This window comes from Lampetra planeri, chromosome 7 (assembly GCF_965212315.1).
Source record: "Lampetra planeri chromosome 7, kcLamPlan1.2.h2, whole genome shotgun sequence".
Lineage (NCBI taxonomy): Eukaryota > Metazoa > Chordata > Hyperoartia > Petromyzontiformes > Petromyzontidae > Lampetra > Lampetra planeri.
The window spans coordinates 4,191,960-4,213,859 of record NC_136113.1 but is presented as its reverse complement, the minus strand read 5'-3'; positions in this window follow the sequence as shown (position 1 = coordinate 4,213,859).

The window sequence follows — 21,900 nt, the reverse complement described above, 5'->3', positions numbered from 1 at the left end:
TCGGCCACAACGCAAGCAGCCGTCCTCAGGTGAAGAACAGGTCTGTAGGATAGATAGCGTCTGAATGAACCTACGCTGTCTTTTCGACAGACCTGTTCTTCACCTGAGGACGGCTGCTTGCGTTGTGGCCGAAACGTCGTGAGAATTGTATTTTATTATGTTTTATTATTATTGTATTATTTCCCTTCTACGTGACTTTACCGAAAGAACCAAGAAGATGAATCCCTGCAGTCACGAAAGCTTTAAATCAAAATGTAAAATCTCAACACCCGTGTTGTAATTCCACACAGGGTAGGTTTTATTTTGATCGCGTTCGGATCTGAAGTCGACGTTTCCCGCAGCGTCTTCGCTTCAAAAGGGGGCGTGCAGAGAAAGGGTGGTTGGTAGTCAGTCCCCTTGAATGCAGCCCGAGCAATTCGATCATTTGTAATTAGCACATTGGCCGTGTGCATTTGGAGTCGTTCGTGTGAATCGCTAACCTACCGAGTTAAATGGATTGGCTAATGATTCGACGCACTTTGATACTACGTGAATTCGAGACTTCGTGGGACAACGTGGAATGGAATGGCGTGAACGTGTTGTTTTGTAACATGCAGAGTGTACCCCCTTTTTTGTATTTATTAGATGTGTATGCGAATTTAAAATTACGATTCTTTGTTGCCTAGCAATGGCCCACCGAGTCTCAAGACTCGATTTTGCGAGAGCTCTTCTCGGAATACTTGATTAGATCCGTGTGATCCAGTCTCCCAGGTCAGCTCTTACCTGCTTTAGAAAACAGAGGAAACCTAATTCATTTTACTTTCTCGGCTAGGGACGTGAGCCACAGCATTCCGCTATTTCCGTAAAGAGAGTTTGGCAATTTTGCTGGGCTATTCAATAAAAAAGCACACAACCAATATATTGACCGTTATTAGTTTCCACGTATCAATAATAGAACACCGTTTCATTGATGGACCTCCAATTGCGAATCGCGCGCAGTGGCCGCGTTGGGCAATCGGGAAGTGCTGAGTCTGGCCACGTGGGTCCGCGATTGACCTCTTGAGCTGTGCCCTCAGACTCGGCCCCTGTAATTGGAGCCTCGTGATTTTTAGCGTCGGCGTTGCCCGTTGGATTTCTGACTTTATCGACTGTACCCAGGTGGGGAAGGACGCTGTCAACAATAATTCAGGGCAAATGAGCCAAATGGTGGGGCTTTATAACTTAAGAGGACGATTTGTTTATACTGCAGGCGCTGTGGCTCGGGGTCGCTCTGATTCTTCTCAGGTCTGTTTTCTGTTCTTTAAACAACAAAAAACCTCTCGGACCACTTGATTCGGTGCTGTTTCGTCCGAGTGAAATGTTGAACCGTTTAGCGCATCTGTTGGCCATGGAATGGGGCGTGCTGATGAGAGCTCCGCCCGGTGAAATTCTCCACAGCCAAGTTTGTATCTGCACAAGTCCAGTCCCACTGTCTCTCTCTCTCGCTCTCTCAGCCACGATCTGCTGAGGCTCTCTCGTGGCTAGCGGACCTCGACATTGGCATTTAGCTCCTGAACATATCGGCATTTGCGAGAATAGAATAGCCACGATCTCTGAGTGTACTTAGAACAGCCACGGCTATAGAGGTGTGTGTTTTGCGAATTGAGTGTGACCGTATGAATGTCACAACTCATGTCTGTAATGCACACTTTGGAGCAAGTCCGACTGTAATGTTTCCACGCAAGGCAGAAGCGATATTAATTCTGGTGAGCACAGAGGGATGGGAAACGATGGGTAACAAGATAACAATGTCAATTATGGGTAGTTCCAGTTTCACGATTTAAAAGCGACAACGGGACAACAGTGTTATTGTTATAGTTCACCTTGGACGGAAGCGATACCGATAAATACACGTCGTGCAATTGTACCGGACGGCGCGTATGTTGAGTGTGTGTGGGAGCGGTGGTGCAGTGGTTAGCGCACTGTGCTACGAACCCGGCGTACTGAATTAAATTCTCGCTTACGACCAATAAATAACACGTGGCGAATATTTGAACCGGTCCTGGGCCTCCCCTAGGTCGACTCAGCCTCAAATGAGTAGCTGGTGCGGTGTGTTATCAGCGCTGGGGATACAAAGGGTAGCCGGGCATGGCTCTGGCTACACCACCCCCTCGCTAACAGCACTTGCCCCAAAAAGGCTGTTCAGACTATACGGGGAATCTTTGTCTTTGCTGTGCAATGCATCGCAAGCACTCGGTGTTTCCGAGCAACCAGCCGAGTAACTCATTGGTAGACGCAGCAATCAATTAGGGAGTTTTGACCTAAACTATATTGGTTGCAGAGACTTCATCAAAAAGTAGCTACGTATCGTTGGGTTGGAGCGCTGCATGCACTATTCATAGGTGCTCGTTAACAGCGATTTCCCCAAAAGCCTGTTAAAGGCTGCATGGGGACGGGGGGGTGGGGGTCTTTGTCTGTTTTATGTTACATGAACCCCACCGGCCCTGCCGCGGTGTGCAGGAATCGTTATGTTTATGGCAGCAGCGATGACTCTCAAGAGTGATCATCCATCGTAGTTATCTGTCTGCGGCCGGCCCTGGTGGTTACTTCTGGGTTACCCACCTCATTTTACGACGCTCCGTGCGGGCATTGTTTGGGCGTGGAGCGCGGCGTTGTCGAGGGCCGCTCGTCGTTTTTCACCGGCGCTGAGCGCACGCACGCGGATTCCCGTGGGGGGGGGGCCCTCGCCGTTCCGAAAGCGCGCGGCGCCCGCAGCAGCGGGAGGGCGCGCGGCGCGGAAATCCGCGCGGAGTCCACGCGCCTCTCCGCAGCGGGCATCGAGCGCATGCGTCTCTGCCGGGGGCCACGAAGAACCGACGACGTTCGAAGGAAGAGCGGTTTATACGATCGGTTACTGGTGGGACTGGCGGCACAGCAGTGGCCCGTGCGCTGTGCTATGAACCTCGTGACTTACGTGTTCATTCCCGGCCACTGCAACGGAGAGGTGATGTCTGAACCAGTCAGGGGCCCGCTCCATGCCTTCGCCAAACCATGCGCTGACCAACGTGGTGAAATATTGTGGTCGAACATCCGCGATGACTGATAAGGGTGCGGGGGATGCCTTCGTATATCGGTGGGTGGACAAACGCTGTACGTTGATTCACGTGTATACATTCAGTCAGTGCTGGACATCACAAAGTGGCGCGGGTTGGGGGGGGGTGTAAGTCGACAAAATATCAAAGATTGGAGGAGGGGGCAAAAATGTGTATTGCTAGGAGAGTGTGGAGAAATGTGGTGGTCATTCCGGTCCGAGTGAAGAGTGCGCGGCCATGAGTTGCCATGGACAGTCTCGTCCCCGTGCGAGGTGGGGGAGCGTTCAGGGACGACCTTCAAAGCCTCTCGAATGACTCCTCCTCGGGTTTGTCCTCAACGCCCCTTCGAATTGAGGCCGACTTCTGATTTTAATCACTTCGCAAATGTCACCGTCTCAATGAGCAACGCGTGGCGTGTCCCCGTGGCTTTCAATGTACCACACGTAATCTACGCAAACCTAGACAGATCTTGTAATATTATTCACTGCATTCATTACATGTTTGCAGCATTTTTAATAATAATAAAAAAATGCTTTGAGCATCTACAATCATAACCCTGATTTCCCTGATGGCGTTAAACGTCTCTGGAAAGGTCAGCCAAAACGCGTTTTACGGCGCTGTATATATAAAAAAAAAATCTATCTTTCATATTTTTTTCACGGACCAGAGCGGGAGAAGCTGCAGGGACAAACACCGACAACAACAACAACAATATTCCCTCTCCCTCCGCCCCTCCATCGCTCAGCCATGTAAATGACTGCATTGAAATTCCGCGTAGGCGTCAAGGTTATGGCTGAGAGGACAAACGCTCATTTGCAGAAAGGAGGCGAGCGCACTAATAAATAGAATTGATGAGGGACAGGGCCTAGTCTGCGCACACACACACACACAAAAGCACCCGCGCGCACAGGGCGCGCGCACCGGGACGGATGTGCCGAGGCCACGGTTGCATTCCTTCGGCGTGGATCCTCCTTCCAAAGCGCCGGGATATAAAACAAGAAGAAGAAGAAGAAAAAAAATCTACAGCGGGGAAGGCGTTTGTGTCGCGCGGTGAATGCCGATGAGTGAACGCGCGCCTCGGCTCACACCGGTACCTGCCATCTGCCGTTCTCGTAATTGTATTTAGCCTCCCCCGTTGCTTGCGAATAAGATTACTGTTGTGGTGCAAGAGGTGAGCGGGGTATTTGTTTATATTAGGCCAGTGGCCAAGTTTTGTTGTGGAGCGTTAATGCATTACTGCGGTCGATTACGCGAGCGTAAATATTCAGTGAGAGTGTAACGCAGCGTGATCTCGCAGGATTCGATGCCGGCGTTTTATTATTATTATTATTTATCGTTATTTAAAGTTTCTCTTTGGCTCTGTCCCGTGGCCATATGTGAATTAATTAAAACTTTGGAAATATAAAATTCTGCTTTTCAAAACAGAGCTTTGCCCATTCTGTGAACATTTTAAAAGCTGGCACGCTCCCTGGCGGGTGTTGTGGGTTGGGACCCTTCCAAGCCTGGCTGTCGTAAATGACCGAGCGGAATGGTTAGCCGAGACGGAAGGAGCCGCGTTCTTAGGACACATTAAATGAAGCTCCACCCCTCTCGTTTGTTAATCCTGACCCACAATCCCTTGCCAGGAGAAGAGAGCTCCCATTGCTTGTTGATGTGGGGGGCTGAGAGAACATATCATGTGTGTGCTGTGTCACACCCCCACCTTCTCATTGTCAGCAGCAACAACAAACGCAGTGCAGCAAAATCCCTTATTGGTCTTATTGGGCTCTACTCTGCTCCTCACCTTCACCAACGTGCACTGACCAACTTGGGGAAGTATGGTCACATAGCCCACGCATGAACCCACACGGTGTGAATTTTGATTTAAAGATTTCGTGACTTGCAGGGATTCATATTCTTGGTTCTTTCGGTAAAGCCACGTAGAAGGGAAACAATAAAATAACAAAAATATAAAACAATAAAATTCTCACGAGTGTTTCGATTGCAACAATTTTATTGTTTCCCTTCTACGTGACTTTACCGAAAGAACCAAGAATATAATTACCACACGGTGTGGTTAGGGGCCGTCCATAAATGACGTCACGCACCTAGGGGGGGGGGAGTCAGACATTTGTGACGATGTGTGACGAGGGGGGGGGGGTTGAGAAATGTGACGTCATATTTGATGGGGGGTCTGACTTTTTGTGACATCGTGTGACGAAGGGGGGGGGTCAGAAATCGTCCAAAATAGCGTTACGTCATTTATGGACGGCCCCTTAAGGCCCTAGTCTAGCAGTGGATTGAAAAACATGGCTGATCTGAGGACCGATCTGCTGCTGAAAATAATGAAGATGTTTGCCAGCTATCGCCCGATGAAGCTGGTTGTAATCACCAGCGAAACGCACTCGAATTGCCAATATTGTGGGTTGACTCTCCCCACACTCCGGTGTGCTGAAATAGTAACGAATTGGCACATTTAGTTTACGTGACAAACCTTACTAATGGGCGAAAAATAATAATTCGTCGAAACCGCGTCCCATTGTTTGGCAAGGCCGTCGCATGAGCAGTGCAGACAATCGACTCGGAGGTTCCAGCGTAAACAGACTTGAGCAGATGCCATCGTCGAGCTAACGGACCGTTCATATCACCCAATTCTTCAGTGATGTTGTGGTGGTGTTTTTCTCTCTCACGAACATGACTTTAAGTTTGAGTTTACTAAGGGCACGTTGGCTGACAGAGGGTGCTGGGAGACGGGAGGGGAGGGAGAGTGGGGATGAATTTCAAAATAAGAACAAAGCTGGTGAGGTGGAGAAAAAAGGGAGGCATTCGGGAATTTGCCCCCGCCACTCTCCCCCCCAATCTCTGGTATGCGCTATAATTATCTGCAACAATGACGTTCAAAGCTGAAACTCGTTCAGAATGGAAGAGCCCCTCCGTGAAAAGGTACGGGGGATCTTTGTCCTTGGTTGGCTGTAAGCGATACACTTTTTTTGCCGTGGCCTTCTGGCACCCATGCGACGATGCATCATAGCTTTTTTTTTTTTACCACGGGAGAGGAGGCCCCAATGAATCCTCGTTAAGGTGCCACCGTCGTCGTTGAGACGAGAGTGTGCGTGGCATGCCTCGTGAAGCTCCGTGTGCCGCCTCGCGGGCCCCACCTGCCATTCCCACTCCTTCCGATTCCTCATTAATGAACCTTATGGCGGGACCCGGACCTCGGGGTCCCGCATAAACGCATGTTAAAATCGCAATTAATTCATTTTTTTTGGCGACTCCGTCCCACCGCGCACATAAACGCCGCGACCCGCCTTGGCGTGGATCATTCTGTTGCCGTGTCATGTCCAAGCAGCAGCAGCAGCAGCAGCGAGGACGAATGCGCAGAAGAAACAAAACTTTGAAACTTTGATGTCGCGACGCAGTTTATGCGAGAGCCGGGGGCTTATGGGACCTCGGGGTCCCGCCGTGAGGTTCATTTCATCAACTCAGCAAGACATCGCATGCAGAGACGGAGCCGCGGCAAATCGACACTCGTATACCCTGTGCCGCAAATTTCATTCGCAACGACACCGGGCGGTTTTTTTTTGGCTTTTGAAACTCCAACTTGACCTAATCACTCGCAAGTACATCTGAAAAATAAGAATAACTTTGACCCTCTCTGGCAATTAAACAGTTGTGTTAAGATGTTCAACCACTAAATCGATACCTTGTGCAAGGAATCAAGTCTGCATTGACCACACATGGGTACTTGTGGTGAACATGCAAACATGCTCTGATAATATTTGCAGTCTTTGAAACTGATTGGACTACACACGTACAGTAAATATCTGTCCGTCGGCTGTGCAAACTCAAACTTTTTTAAATCCCTTTTGAGATTTAGCCAGATCGTAAATAGTTTAGAATGGTGGTCTCTGGAGATTAGCACTCTGGCGTGTAAGGCCGTGGATGGTTTTAATCAAGTGCCTTTTACATTTGGAAACGTCCAAGGTATATCTTTTATTCAACAGCCAAACACGCGCAACTTGGGTTGACATCAGACAACAGCAGCGGATCCACCTAAGCCTTGCCCTGCTGTCTGACCTCGCTATTAGCGCCAATTATCCCCTCCATTTGAAGCAGGGTTGCTGGTTAGTGTCTCTCTTGGAAACGTCAGTGTCTTTGTCGCTCTTGAAAATATAATTGCACGCAATTATGCAATTTCGATTGAGAGGTTTAAATTTTTTACATTTTAATATGACTACAGATTCATTAATCACACCACTTTTTTATTCATCCCGTTCCAAAGATAAACGTTAAATGCAGTTCCAATTACTTTTAACATTAAATACGCGAGTTATAACGTGGTTGTTTGTCCACTCTGGGTCCTCTGCAAATGTCAACATCGGAAAGTTGTAAATCTGACACCGTTGTCCCATAATGCACTGTAATGACCTCGTGTAAGCGAACGCCAATGGGCTGTCTCCTTTCACAAATCATCGTCGCCACAAACCGCGAGCCAACAGCTGGGCTCCATCAAATAAGACGTCAAAGCACTCCCGGTGCCGTGTTTTAACGGCCTGAACCGAGGGGCGGCTCGCTAACAGCCCGTCCCGTTCCAAACCCCAAGCAGGCAGGGCCCAGTAATCTCCACCACCACCACCACCACGCTCCGCGCACAAAAATCATAGCGTCCGACTTTCCCCGGGTCGTATCTAATGGGACCCATCTGAAGGATGGCATGCGAGTCGTAAATTTTTGTTTTGTTTTGTTGTACTTACAACCAAAGGGTACTGTGCACGACCGCTGACGGAGGAATGTTTGCCGCTGCGTTTGCTGACACCTCGTTGAAAAAGTATAGCAGCAGCAACAACAACAACAACAAAAGGCATATTGGATTACACAACTGTGACTGTCGCAATCAACAAAGGCAATGACGCGGACACGGAACCCGACCGAGGCCTCGTAATTCTGCAGCGCGGACGTTGATCGTGTTCATCATTCTGTGGACGTGATTTCGAAACGAAGGTCGAAACGCCTCGTGGAGGGAGTTGCAGATGCACACACCTGGGCTTGCGGAGTTGGTGGAGTGGGGGACAAGGCAGGGCGGGGAAGTGGTGCAGGTTAGCTGGGGCTTGTGACGATGTCTCGTGGTCCGGGCTCTCGTGCGAGTTCTTTTGCTTCTGGAGACACACACAAGTTACATCTCAAAACATCGCCGCGTTAATTCATTGACGGCAACGAGGAACACAATCCTCGCTCCGATTTCGGTTTATTTTGCCGCCGTTCGTTCTGCGGTTGCCACCGCCCAGGCGATGGCGATATTTTACGTGCAGCTCTGCGGTCTCTGATTGTACCGAGTGGTGGGGTCGGCTTGTCAGACGTTTCGCTCCACGTACTGGATGGGGGCTTCCTCAGCAACTGACTCTGGACGTCTGGCATCGTGCTGAACAGCACGCGGTGCTCCCCCCCCCCACCAAAAAATAAACACCACATCGGAGAGCCCGACAGCAACAACCGCCGCTTACCATTTAAGTGGCGGTGACGTCACCGCTGCGCTCGTGCCAGGCTAGGTGTACCTCGAGGCCACGCGAACTTTCCATAGCTAACCGGCAGGAGATCACCCGGGTGCCATGTGTTTGACTGACCGAGATGACCGGCAGATGCACCACCCGTAAATCCCCGCAGCACAACCGCAAGAGACCTGCACATGAGTGCGGTGTTGTGGATGTGATATCTGTTCGCATTCGCGATGAAAAGCCACGAGTGATGCGGCAGCAGACAAAAAAAAGAACCTTGCATGCGCATTGGCAAGCAAGCATGATGCGTCTTGGCAGGACATACGTTCCTTAAACAATATCCCAGCACTGGCTCCAGCTGGTGATTTAAAAAAAACCCTAATAAATGTAGTGTCCGTATTCAAGCTTATCGTCAATACGCGCATCTTTGGAAACTATTAAATTGTGATGGAATTGCACTTCCTCAAAGAGAGTCCATGTCTGCTTGAAAATTTACCATCGGAACACCTCGACACATAACTGTGCTTAATATCCCACATGCAGTATATATATGGCCAGCCGTTGCCATTGCGATATTTCATTCTCCGATATATCATGATTGGCATGACGTGCTACAAGTCTAGCACGTCGAACGTACCGTCGGACATCGTACCGAACAGCATGCGGTACAGCCGCGAAACCTCACGTTGCAGTAGAATATGTATCCCGTTTGGTTCCTTGCCCATCACGTGAATAATAATTCTAAGCAGTGCCGGATTATCCGAGTAGCAAAAGTAGCTACATATGCTACGGGCCCCGAAACTTTCAAGGGCCCCGAGCTAAATGCTTTCAAGCTATCAATTCCGGTTCAGTGATTCTGCACTTGCTCTATTACTATAGTACTATACTGCCTTCAACTTTTATGAACGACTGGGTGTTTAAGGTTAGCGATTTGTCGTATTATCTGGCTGCATAGCCAATGAAAAAATACAATTACTTTACTATGCAAATTAAAAATTAGGATTATTTTGGTATTTCGGTAAAGTCACGGAGATAGGTTCAAAGAAAAAAAAAATACGACGTTTCGATCGCAACATAAGCGTTCGTCATCAGGAAAACGGGGTTAGCTTCTAAAGGTAAACTGTTTATAAAGGTTTGAAATGAGCGTAGCCCAAATGTCAGCAGCCAATGTTAATGTAAGTGGTGGGCAGCGACCGCGATGGTGGTGGGTTTTCCCACTAATCAAAGGGCCGCCAAGTAAATATTTGCATGATAATGTAAGATCGTCCTCATCGGCTGGTTGAGCTCGACTCGCACGCCAGTGAAACATCAGCGGATGAAGCCGGGGCCCACGCGAGCGTTAACAAAAAAAAATCCGGGGAGTCCTCAGCCCAGAGCATTCGCCGCCCGTAACGTACACGAAAATTCTGCCCGATGTATGCACTGAATGCATCGGCATTTCCTGTCCCTTTGCGTCGCATGCAAAGTAAAGATTATCCGGTTAAAGCTCTCGTTTCCTTGACATGCGCCTGGACTATTGTCGTGATGAATTATGGTGGTTATTTTTGGTCTCCCCCTACCCCCCACCGTCACCCCGTTGTAATATTCACTTCCATCAGGCTCGATTTTCACTTTCCCAAAGAAACCATTACCCCCTCCCGCCAATACCGAGCGCTCTGCGGCTTGCGTGCGGGGGCACACCGCTCGTTTTGGAGCTGCGCTACGAACCGGGCGACCCAAGTTCGATTCCCGCTCACGGCCAGCGCAAGTGGCGATTATGTCAACCGGTCCTGGGCCTCCCCTAGGTCGACTCGGCCTCAATTGATTGCCTAGCGCCGTGTGTTAAACATCACCACTGGGGTGACAAAGGTGGCCGGGCGTGGAATTGCCCCCCCCCTCCCTCGTGTGTCACAGTGCCGGGCTTCATAGGGTACTGCTCGTTAACAGCACTTGCCCCAACAGTCTGTTCAGGGGGGGGGGGGGTCTTTGTATTCGTCGTTTGCTCGGTTTGATTTCTTTCCAGCCACATGGCACTGCTTGTACTCGCGCCTCGGTGATGCCACCACGCTCCGTCCCGGCAAAATCAAGGCGACTGCCACGGCCGGGCACGATCGGACGGCCACCCGTCGCTCCCCTCGCTCGCTCTCACGCCGCAGACTTTTCATTGTCACACAGAACGTTGTTGTTGTTGTGCACACCGCCCCCCCCCCCATAAAAAAATAACTCTTTCGGAATTTTAACACAGAAACGCGTCCGTCGCGGCGTCTGGGTTGAAGCAGTCAATCTTGGGGCACGTCGCGAGTTGACGAATCTCAACCTCCCGAAACAAGCTTTGAAATTGACCGTACGCGTCGCGGGGAAGGAAGGAGATGGGCGCATTTGAAAGGCGGCGGGTCTCGCCCACTAATGAGCCCCCTTCCCTGTGCGGGTAACTCGATCGGCCTCCCCCCCCCCCACCACGGTGCCGCGTCCGTAATCGGCTTCAGATGAGCGGCTCGTAGACGATCGCCCCGGTGGTGGAGTGCGGACGGGGTCGCCGCCTCTGGGTTTTTTTTAGTTCCCCACCAAAAACCCCACCGCCTTCCAATTCCACCGATCTGCTCAGAAGGTGGAGCACAACAAAAAAGACTCCGGCAAGCGCGTGTCCGCTCGCTGGCTGCGCCTTGCCGAACTTAAACGTTCCAGGCGCCCCCCCCCCCAAACCCCACCGGCTGTTTGTGTGCACGGCGAGGAGCTCTGTTTGAGTTGTGTGACGACAGAGCGGGCCTGGTGGGGTTCGCGGCGCTTAGCGTCGTGATGGAGCCCGCTCCGTTTGTGTCTTTTCTTAATTCATGGCAATTGCGCAACCCGCTGAACTATTACGACACGGCCGTGTTTTGGCCGTTGTTGTTGTTGTTGTTAATTTTTATTTTACAATCCGGACAGAAATGTATTTGTTGGACCAGTGAAGTACAGTTCGAGTATTATGGGCTCGGATCGTGTAAATACATAAACAATGAACTTGGATCACTTTTCTTTGTGACTTTAACTTTGGCAATATTGTAGCAGTGCTGACATAAATAAACGCACGTGCGGACTTCTAAGCAGATTTTTTTTAGGTGGGGGGTAGGGTGGGATACACGTTCAGCATTTTAGTTTTTGCACTGGTTTAGGCCCTCCGAGTGTCACACCACAATTAAATGGAACATTCTTGCATAGGAGCCAATATTGAAAGTGCTGCGTCGGCAACAAATGCAATGGGAGACTTCTCCAGTCGGTGTGTGTGTGTGTGTATGTATGTGTGTATGTGTGTGTGTATGTGTGTGTGGTAGGCGTGGTGCTGGTCACCCACCCCTTCGTGTACCGTTCCGGCCTTCATAGGTGCTCGCTCACAGCACTTGCCCCTTAGTCTGTTAAGGCTATACGGGGGATCTTTGTCTTTTTATATATATGTGGTGGTGAGCATTAGTGTTGTGGTTGGCGCGCTGTACTACGAAGCCAGCGACGTGAGTTCGATTCCCGCTCACGACAGTGACGATTATCTGTAACCAGTCCTGGGCCCCCCCTAGGTTGACATAGCCTCAAATGAGTACCTGGTACAATGTGTAAGGGCGGCCGGACGTGGTGCTGGCCACCAACCCCCTCGTGTGCCGTTCCGGCCTTCATAGGTGCTCGCTAACAGCACTTGCCCCACGAGACTATACGGGGGATCTCTGTGTATATATGTGCATCTAATGCTTTCATAACAGTGCAGTGGAACAACCAAACTGAACCCAAAGACATCGCTCCCAAATTTAAAAAAAACCTGCAGCCAGCTTTTTGTTTGTGAGCTCTTGGACACTTGTGGTCTGCTGGCCTGGGCTATGAGAGCGCGGAATAGCATCATCGACTTCAAAACCACAGCTGCGTCTACACCTGCAAGGGCTATTGCACAGCGACTCTGCGGGCCTCTGGAGCAACGCTGCCAGACTAAAGAGTGTCTCTGCAGGTCTCTAGGAGTACCGTGGCTGGGCGAGCCTGCTGGTTATAATTGTGCAGAATTACAAGTCGCGCCTCTCCCGTTGTGTGACCACCACGCCGCGAACAAACACCCCCCGTGCGTGATGAACACGGCAGACACGCGCCTGCAGAGCGCACCTGGACATCATCATCATCAGCCATGGTCTATCCACTGCTGAATGGAGGTCTTCCCAAGCCGTCGCCATCAATTGCGCCTGTACGTGAACTTGTCGTTTTGGGCGGCAGTGGTGCAATTGTGCAACACTTGTGTAATGACTCTCGGACAACTTCTGTAGTCTTCGTCATTTATTAAGGCGCGTCGCGCGGATAACTTGGGTCTCGCGTCCTACAGATACTCGGGCTAGGAATAACATACAGACACTTGGGCTAGGAAAACCCGCAAGTAGCGACGACGCAAAGACAGCGAAGGCGTGGAGACAGTCGACCCCGATCCCACGACAGCCCCGAGCACCCTCGCCGACCGCCTTATATACCCCCCCCTCCCGCGTGGCCTCGCCCCACCCCCGGCCACGCCCCCTTTCTGGAATCGTCTCGGCCGATCCCGATCTTCCCCGATGGTTCCCTCCTGTAATTATCCCTCGTGACCACTTGGCCACGCGCTGTCCCTGCACTCGCGCTGTCTCCACACCACGCACCCTGCCTCTCTCTCTCCGCACTGTCCCTGCACTTGTACCGCACAGCTAAGGAGGACCTGGGTTCAAATCCCGACTTGGGCGCCTTTCTGTGTGGCGTTCTTATGTGCTCCCCCTGTTCCGCACGGGATTCCTCTGGATTTTCCGGTGTCCTCCAACGGGTTAGAAAACAGACGCACAACATAACTGGTAATGGCCAAGACATCCCAGTGCTGAATAAATACCTGCGAATGAATCAATTGGGATTACACGAAGCAAACATTGCCCCCTACTGAAAAAAATAAACTTGGCAGGAACCCTCCTGAAAGTCTGGGCGATGCAAGAATCATGATAAATAAATATATAATTGCACAATTTCCACGGTGGTTGTCCTCTCGTGCATGATCCCCCACCCCCCCTTTGGCTGGAAACCCCCCCTTCGTGTTTTTCTAAATCAGAGGTTTCTAGTACAGTAGAACCCCTCTTAACGACGATGATTGGTTCCACGAAAACCGGCTTAATTCATTCCGATAGCGTCGAAAGTTACTCTTCTCACCCAAAAAACGTACTTCATAATATTTAAACAATGGATACTAACAACATTTTTAACCAAGGCCGTAATTATAATAGATATGGGGGGGGGGGGGGCACATCCCCCCCCAATATTCAAATGTGCTCAAAATGTCCCCCCCAATATATTTCTATAAAATAGATTTCTGTTTATATCATTGTGGTTATGGTCGTACTTTATTAATCCCTAATCTCTGCCATTACATACATTGAAACAAAAAAAGGAAAAAAGAAAAAACAGAGCAATGTAATACAATACACTATTAGACACTATTGTTAAAAATAAATAAAAAGTCCATCCCATATGTTAGTGCATTTTTTCATATTTTAGGCAGGAAATTAGTTTTTCAATTTTGATTTAGATTTTTTATGGGGGGGGGGGGATCCCCAGACCCCCTGGAAGATTTGGTCCCCCCCCCAATGTAGACTCCATGGCTACGCCTTGTTTTAACACATAATATTAAAAGAGACATGGTTAATCAATGCATTAATTTAAATATATTGTACCTACAACAGACTGTCGTTAAAATGGGGAATGGTTGGCAAGCGAGCACATTGGGCTCTATGGAGGCCCGTCGTTAAGCGATTAGTCGTTAACCGGGGCGGTCCTAAAGAGGGGTTCTTCTGTATATGTTTGTACCCACGGACCACGCATTCCTCCATCCGTATCTCATTGTAATTCCCAGCATACACATCTCCATGATCATTCATTCGTGGACTTTTTAGTTTTTGCTCTATCGTCATTACGATTCAAATGCCATCGCGAGTAAACGTGCACCCATTGATAACGGTCCTCTCTAGGCACATTACGTTGCTAATCATCATCAAATTAAAGTTATTTTCCCAAGTAATTCCCATAATCGACGGTAATTTTTGCAAAGTTACAAATGTGTTCCATCTGCTGCAAAATTTTAGGATCCTGTGACACCGTTCACACGAGGAGGCCGCAGTTTGATTCCGGTGTTAAGACCTGCATGGGAAAGTGGCAATTATAAGGACAACTAATATGTGAAAAGCTGGAGATAAGTCGTCTCACCATAACAATGATGAGTCGCATTTCCCTTGGGAAGAAGGGTGTTGAATCTCGGCAGCTGATCTTATGCCTCAATGCAGGAGCTTCCGTGAAGGCGTACGCCAATTGCAGCCGGGCCTTGTCGGGTTTGTCAACCCTGGAAATATTTCCGCAACCGGCACACCACATCCAGTAACACCCTCTCGCCGTGGCTGTGCCTCTGCTCCAGTCGACCGATGACACAAGACAAATATTCCGTGAGAAAGGAAGCGCCCTCGACGCTGCGCGCTGACGCTTCGGGCCCCAACGCGATCCGGAGCGTGAGACCGCGTGTCCCTGCGTCGTCCCGTGCGCAGGTGTCGTCCAGACGGGAAGGCCACCGCGACGAAACTGTCCCCAGAGCCTCCTTTGGGCCAACTCCGCCGAGAACGTCCGCTGGTTTTCGTTCGGCGAATCGCTGTTCCCTCCATATTTTTAAACATGCGTTCAGAGTATTTGGCTGCGATACATTTTCACATGATAGACCACTTCGTTGAGCTATCATTTGTGGCCAGGTCGTTTCTAAAAAAAAATAAGCTAATAGCTCAGTGGGATTTATCTGGTAAAATAAAAAAGTTGTATTTTATTTGTAAAAAAATATATCGCATTTCGCTTACCTTTCCTATGCTTTACACTTCTATCGTGTTTATTGTTTGTTGATGTAACGCTCTAACTCGCCCTTGCTGGACATCTGTGCAAAATATATTTACAACTCATCGGATTCCTACAGTCTCAATAAATATTGTGATTCTGATTCTGGCGAATCGCCGCGCTTCCCCAGTGCCCGTTGGGTGGTTGGCTTGGCAGGCGGCTGTGAAATACAATTTGCGAAACTGTTACAAAAACACAAGGCCTGCAACGTATTACGGTCTGCTAACAATTGCGATTGTGTGTGTGTTTTTTTAACGGTCAATGTGGCGGAAGGCCTGCCGCATGACGCTCGCTGCCCAGAATGCTGTTGTGTGGCTCTGATTTCATTGTGGGGGTGTAGTTTGTGCTCCGCTCACAGGAAATGCATTGTTGCGCTGAAAATAATTTATTTCTTGAGATCTTGTGCAGAATATTGAAACTTTTAAATGTGGGTTTTTTTACATTTAAACAGTCTGTGCTTGCGATTACAGTAGGTGTCATAGTCAAGTGATTACGTGCACATAAATAAATTCACCTTTTAAAATGTACTGGCTGAAAGCCACTCCTGCCGAAAGACATGACGTTCGTTGTTAGTCCTAAAGGGCTCTAGAATGTTTTTCTGAAATCCACATTTCCAGTGATATACAGTGCACTTAAAGCAAGCTTTATCGAGCATAAATAAACATCGCAAGCTCTTGCAAAGTAAATCATCTGAAACGGCTTTTTTTTTATAACAAGACGTCGCCAAAACGCAAATTCAGAATTCCGTCTCGTACGAGAAATTCGCATCCCTCGGCGTCACGGACCCATCTCTCGCGGACCTCAGCGGGTGTCGGATTCCATCGCGATAATGAGAAGCACGTTGCGATCGCTCCTCTGAAAACAATTCCCCGCTAGGGTCAGCGCAGAAGAGACGAGCGCGCTCGCGTTTGTTGACGCGTCGCGTGAGTGCCTGCTGCAGTTCTGTGGAAGTGTCGTGCTGGCATGAAATGCTTATTTATCATTGTGCTTGCGCATGCATATTTCATGGCCCGCTGGTGTTCTCTCTCTCTTTCTCTCTAACCAAATCATTTCTACTTTGTGGATTTTTTTCTTACAATCCCTTTCTTTTTTTAAATCCTTTATATTAAGTTCACTTGCTTGCTTGCACGCTTACGACCGTGCAAATCTTTTGGTCGTTTTTTAACCCACTTCCCGTGATCCAATCGAGCTGACATTTTGCACACAGACTCGTTGTGCGTGACAATTAATTTTCGTGAAAATTTTTTTTTCTAAATATTACACTTTTTAGGAAAAAAAATTATATTTAATTACCAATTGCTTAATGGTGGCAGGCAATCATCTGACCCATAGGTGGCAGCCATCTCAAGCCAGAGGACGAGAGGACTCTAGCCGCCACGCATATAAAGGATTTATAGTGAAAAACTTTGTTTTTACGGGTTAATTTTTTTCTACCCATTTTTGTAGATCAGAGCGATGAGCTGGTATCGCAAGTTGAGATCCTGGGGTTTGAATCCAGGCAACGCCGCCCTTGATAAAAGCGGGTTCTGAAGTGTTTGTGAGTTGATGGTTTCATCCCTGTCACCATTGATGGCACACACACAAAGAACAATGATGCTACATTTGGTTCTGCACGAATTATGAAACTAAATGCCACCTAAATTTTGATTTAAAGCTTTCGTGACTGCAGGGATTCATATTCTTGGTTCTTTCGGTAAAGTCACGTAGAAGGGATATAATAAAATAATATAAATATAAAACAATAAAAATTCTCACGACGTTTCGACTGCAACACAAGCAATCATCGCCACCTGATGATAAATGCCACCTCCTGAGAATTTAAAATATTGGTTTGGCCGTCGGTCAAAGCAAATGTTACTCGTGTGGCAGAGTGGATGGGGAAGTGCTGACCCCTGTTGCGCAAACCAGAGGTCTCCCGAAGGGCTCTACTTTCTAGCTCTGTGATATCCACTTCCACGGGCCTTTCTCTAACAAGAAGGGATGCACTGCTCCGTATGTGAGAGATCCCAATGGATGCTTCATCTCATGGACATGATGCCACTAGCACCATCGGGATAACATTCGGAAGAGAATTGCAAATAATGGTTGAAAAATGTATTTCGTTTTAATCGCTCTGACGCATTGGCTGCGATGATCGTACCACTGCGGTGTGTATGAGCCGTAGCTCAGTCGCAATGTTTTCTGATTAAGTATCAAAGTGTTAAATTACAGTGCTGAAACATCTAAGTTGACCTCTACGGCCTCTCTACGTGCTGCGAGGAAAGGGCGATTGCCCGAAATGCCACCTTCTATAGGCGTTCACTTTTAAGCCAGCGCTATTGACGAATGTGTTGAGTTTTTACTCTGACGTTGAGGCGTTTTAGACAGACTAATTTCAACGCGAAGTAAAGCATTTTACGCACGGCTTACGCTCTGAAATTTCAAAAGAGCATTCGTCTTTGTGTAATGCTATCACGAGGGACGTTCGTCATAATAACGGTGATACGTGATATCAGTGGGATAGCATTGTACTTTTTTTTCTCCTCTCTAACATACACAAGGGGCCAACAAAGCAGTTGCAGATGTTAACAAAGTTGAGCGGGCACTTGCGGCGATGCGGGGCCACGGCTCTGCTGGCAATCGCGGCATCTCCGTGCTGTCGTGGAGGTGTCAACAGCAATGATGACATCACAGATCTGGGCGATAGAGGCTCTGGGTCAGGGACGGGAGCAATACAAATATAAATGGAAACAGAAAATGGCTTAATACGCCAGTCGGCCAGCCATTTAAAGATGGGAACATTTTTCAACGCAAATCGTTCCATCCGCGTGGCGCTGGGGGAGATCGTGCAACTCGCTATCAGGACGTAGCGAGTTCTAATGCTGGTAGGGAGTCACTTCGGCCCACAGCCCCCTCCAGGGTCATTAAAATCATACAATCAGTACCCCTTTGTGGGAGATCAGCAGTGAGTTGTCCTGTCGAGAGATGAAACACTCACCATGGGGAATGTGGCATTCGCTAAGCAATTAACGCTGTCTGCGTAATTAGAGACGATTAAAATTAAGATTGAGCTCCCAGTGTGCGCGTGCACGTGTCCCACGTGACAACGACAGCGTTAATTGCGTAGCGCGTCACGTGGGACGTAGTTAACAATCATCGGGCGCGTGCAGTGTGGAAGGACTTGTACTCGAATGGGATGTAAATTGGTACGTTGCGTGGTGGTGGGGCTGGAGCTTGGGAAACCCTGACTTATGGGCTACAACACCAACAGCAGTGTCTGAGAACCGCACACTTCTCATTGTGAATATTTTATATTAATATCGCGACAAAGCCCCGTGGCCTGGGGAAACGGGATTACGGGTCATTGAGGGAATGGGATTCATCTTCTTGAAATAAAAAAACAAACCCTGAATCCGCGGCAGAGCGCAACAACATTTCGCCGCGTCCTTGTTATTCCCTGCCTGGCTCGGGCTCATTCGTTAATTAACGCCGTGTCAGTATTGTGATCGTATCTGCCTTGGCGCATGCAAATTAACGTCACTCACTCGCGTTGCGTGAGCCACGTGCGGTGGTGGAGGCGTGCCGCCGGTGAAGTGGCCGAAGCATCTAACCCTGGCCGCAACCTCGCCCCACCCCCGCACCCACCCCCCAGCTCACTCGATGCACGTTGGCTCCTGTCGGAGAGATTCGACCCCCCCCTCCTAGCCCCGTCCCACTGGCGATATTTTACCCCGTCCTCTCTCCTTGTCCCATGCAGAAGTTGCAGAGGGGCATTTCCCCTGGAATTTAACGCGCCGCGTGTTACTTCAACGCGACGATTCACGTTGGTTTTTTCAACACGTGCATATTGAGTTGAACTTCTAATGATGGCTAACAGCGGTAGTGAGTGATATCTGAATGGGTTCTGTATCCACCCCCCCTCCCCCCATACCCACCTTCACCACCAACCCGTGTTGACAGATTGGTGAAGTATGGTCAAACCACCCCCATAACTGCCACCACGTGGAGAGAGAGGAGCTTTATCCGGCAGTGGATTGACATCCACGGGCTGTACATTTGTAATCGTCGTTACTGGTTTGTGCTGCTTCATTGCGCGAGCGACCTCGTGCACATGCACTGAGGGTGGCTGGTGTGCGTTTTGTGTGTGTGTGGTGTGCGTTGTGTGTGTGTGTGGTGTGCGTTGTGTGTGTGGTGTGCGTTGTGTGTGTGTGAGGTGTGCGTTGTGTGTGTGGGGTGTGCGTTGTGTGTGTGGTGTGCGTTGTGTGTGTGGTGTGCGTTGTGTGTGTGGTGTGCGTTGTGTGTGTGTGTGTGCGTTGTGTGTGTGTGTGGTGTGCGTTGTGTGTGTGTGTGGTGTGCGTTGTGTGTGTGAGGTGTGCGTTGTGTGTGTGGTGTGCGTTGTATGTGTGTGGTGTGCATTGTGTGTGTGTGTAGTGTGTGTTGTGTGTGTGTGGTGTGCGTGTGTGGTGTGCGTTGTGTGTGTGTGTGTTTGTGAGTTGTGTGTCTGTGATGTGCGTTGTGTGCGTGTGTGGTGTGCGTTGTTTGTGTGTGTGGTGTGCGTTGTGTGTGTGGTGTGCGTTTTGTGTGTGTGTGGTGTGCGTGTGTGGTGTGCGTTGTGTGTGTGTGGTGTGCGTTGTGTGTGTGTGGTTTGCGTTGTGTGTGTGCGTTGTATGTCTGTGGTGTGCGTTGTGTGTGTGTGTGCGTTGTATGTCTGTGGTGTGCGTTGTGTATGTGTGCGTTGTGTGTCTGTGGTGTGCGTTGTGTGTGTGTGGTGTGCCTTGTGTGTGTGGTGTGCGTTGTGTTTGTGTGTGGTCTGCGTTGTGTGTGTGTGGTGTGCGTTGTGTGTGTGTGTGTGGTGTGCGTTGTGTGTGTGGTGTGTGCGTTGTGTGTGTGGTGTGCGTTGTGTGTGTGTGGTGTGCGTTGTGTGTGTGTGTGTGGTGTGCGTTGTGTGTGTGGTGTGCGTTGTGTGTGTGGTGTGTGCGTTGTGTGTGTGGTGTGCGTTGTGTGTGTGTGGTGTGCACCACGGTGTTGAGATGTTAACTACCTCGGCTGGTATACAGGAGGTCGTGGATTCGATCCCGACCTTGACACCTATATATTTGGAGTTTGCATGTTCTCCCCGTGGTGGCGTGGATTTTTCTCCGGGTCCTCCGGTTTTTCCCTCCACATGTATAATCAACGTGCGTTTCGACTTTAGAGTATTTGGCTGCTATGCATTTCCACGTGATAAGCCACTTCGTTGAGCTATCATTTGTGGCCAGGTAACGCTTCTGAAAACTAGCTATATAGCTCAGTGAGCCTTACATGGTAAAATAAAAAAATATATAGTTTCACAGCAGTTTAGCGTAAACACACACACAACGAAACCAGCGTGCACACACACACACTGATTATAGCTTGCACCGCTTAAAACGCTCCAGTGACATAAGCTATCGACTGTTGTGCATGCGTCTGTTGAGCACACACAGAGACACACACACACGTGGCACTCGCAGTCACAGGACACGTGGCTTTGTATTATTTCCCGGAGCATGAGTAAAATCTAGGTGGGACTGGAAAACATTGACCTCGGCAACCCAGCCCTTTCCTGTGTTGTGACCAAGCTGGCCAGATATGAAGAGTAGCCCCATCTCATGTTCGCGTTCCCTTCATTGGAAAACAGCGTGTGCTCGCGAGTACTGTACAGTGTGGTCCAGATATGTTGTGACCACCCCCCCCCCCCCCCAATTTATTGACCACCAACCATTTAACCTTTGAGTATTCATTTCTGTAAAAAAAAAAACCTTTAAAAAAATAACTTTCAGAGAATGAAAAGTAGGGGTCACAAGATGCCTGGACCAACCCTGTTACGCATCGGAAAACACATACAATACCGTGGAAATAAATCATAAATAACAGTCCCGGTTGCCAGCCCTCCATGGTCAATCCACTGCTGCATGAAGGCATTCCCATACCATGGGGGGGGGGGGGGAGGGGTTCGTTGGTCGCACCTTGCCACGCTGGGAGTGCACGGGTTGAAGAGAGAGGCCCCAATGTTCGCGTTGTGTTTTATTTACTCGCCTGTCGCGCTGGCTGCAAGCCGTGGCACCCAACTCTGATACGCCGCTTGAAGAGTGCACGCGGTGCTCCAAACCTCCAACCGGCACAACGTGTAAAGTCTCTGCGGCCAGTAACAGTGAAGTTGGCAACACCGAGCGGATAGATGCGTCGACCGAATGTCATCAGTTACTGGGCCTGGGTTGCTCGGACACGCCGGTTCCTTGCGTTGGGTTTCCCAGACAAAGATCCCCCGTACAGCCTCAACAGACTTTGGGGGGCAAGTGCTGTTCGCGAGCACATCATGAAGGCTGGAACGGCACGCGAGTGGGGGGGGGGGTGGCTAGCACCACGCGCGGCCGCCTTTGTCTCCCCTCTGTCGATGTTTAACTACACACCGCACCACGCTCAGGACAGCTTTCGGGTGTTCGTCACTGATGTTGGTCATGAGCGGGAATCGAACGCGGGTCGCCGTGATTCGTAGCGCAGCGCGCTAACCACTGCAC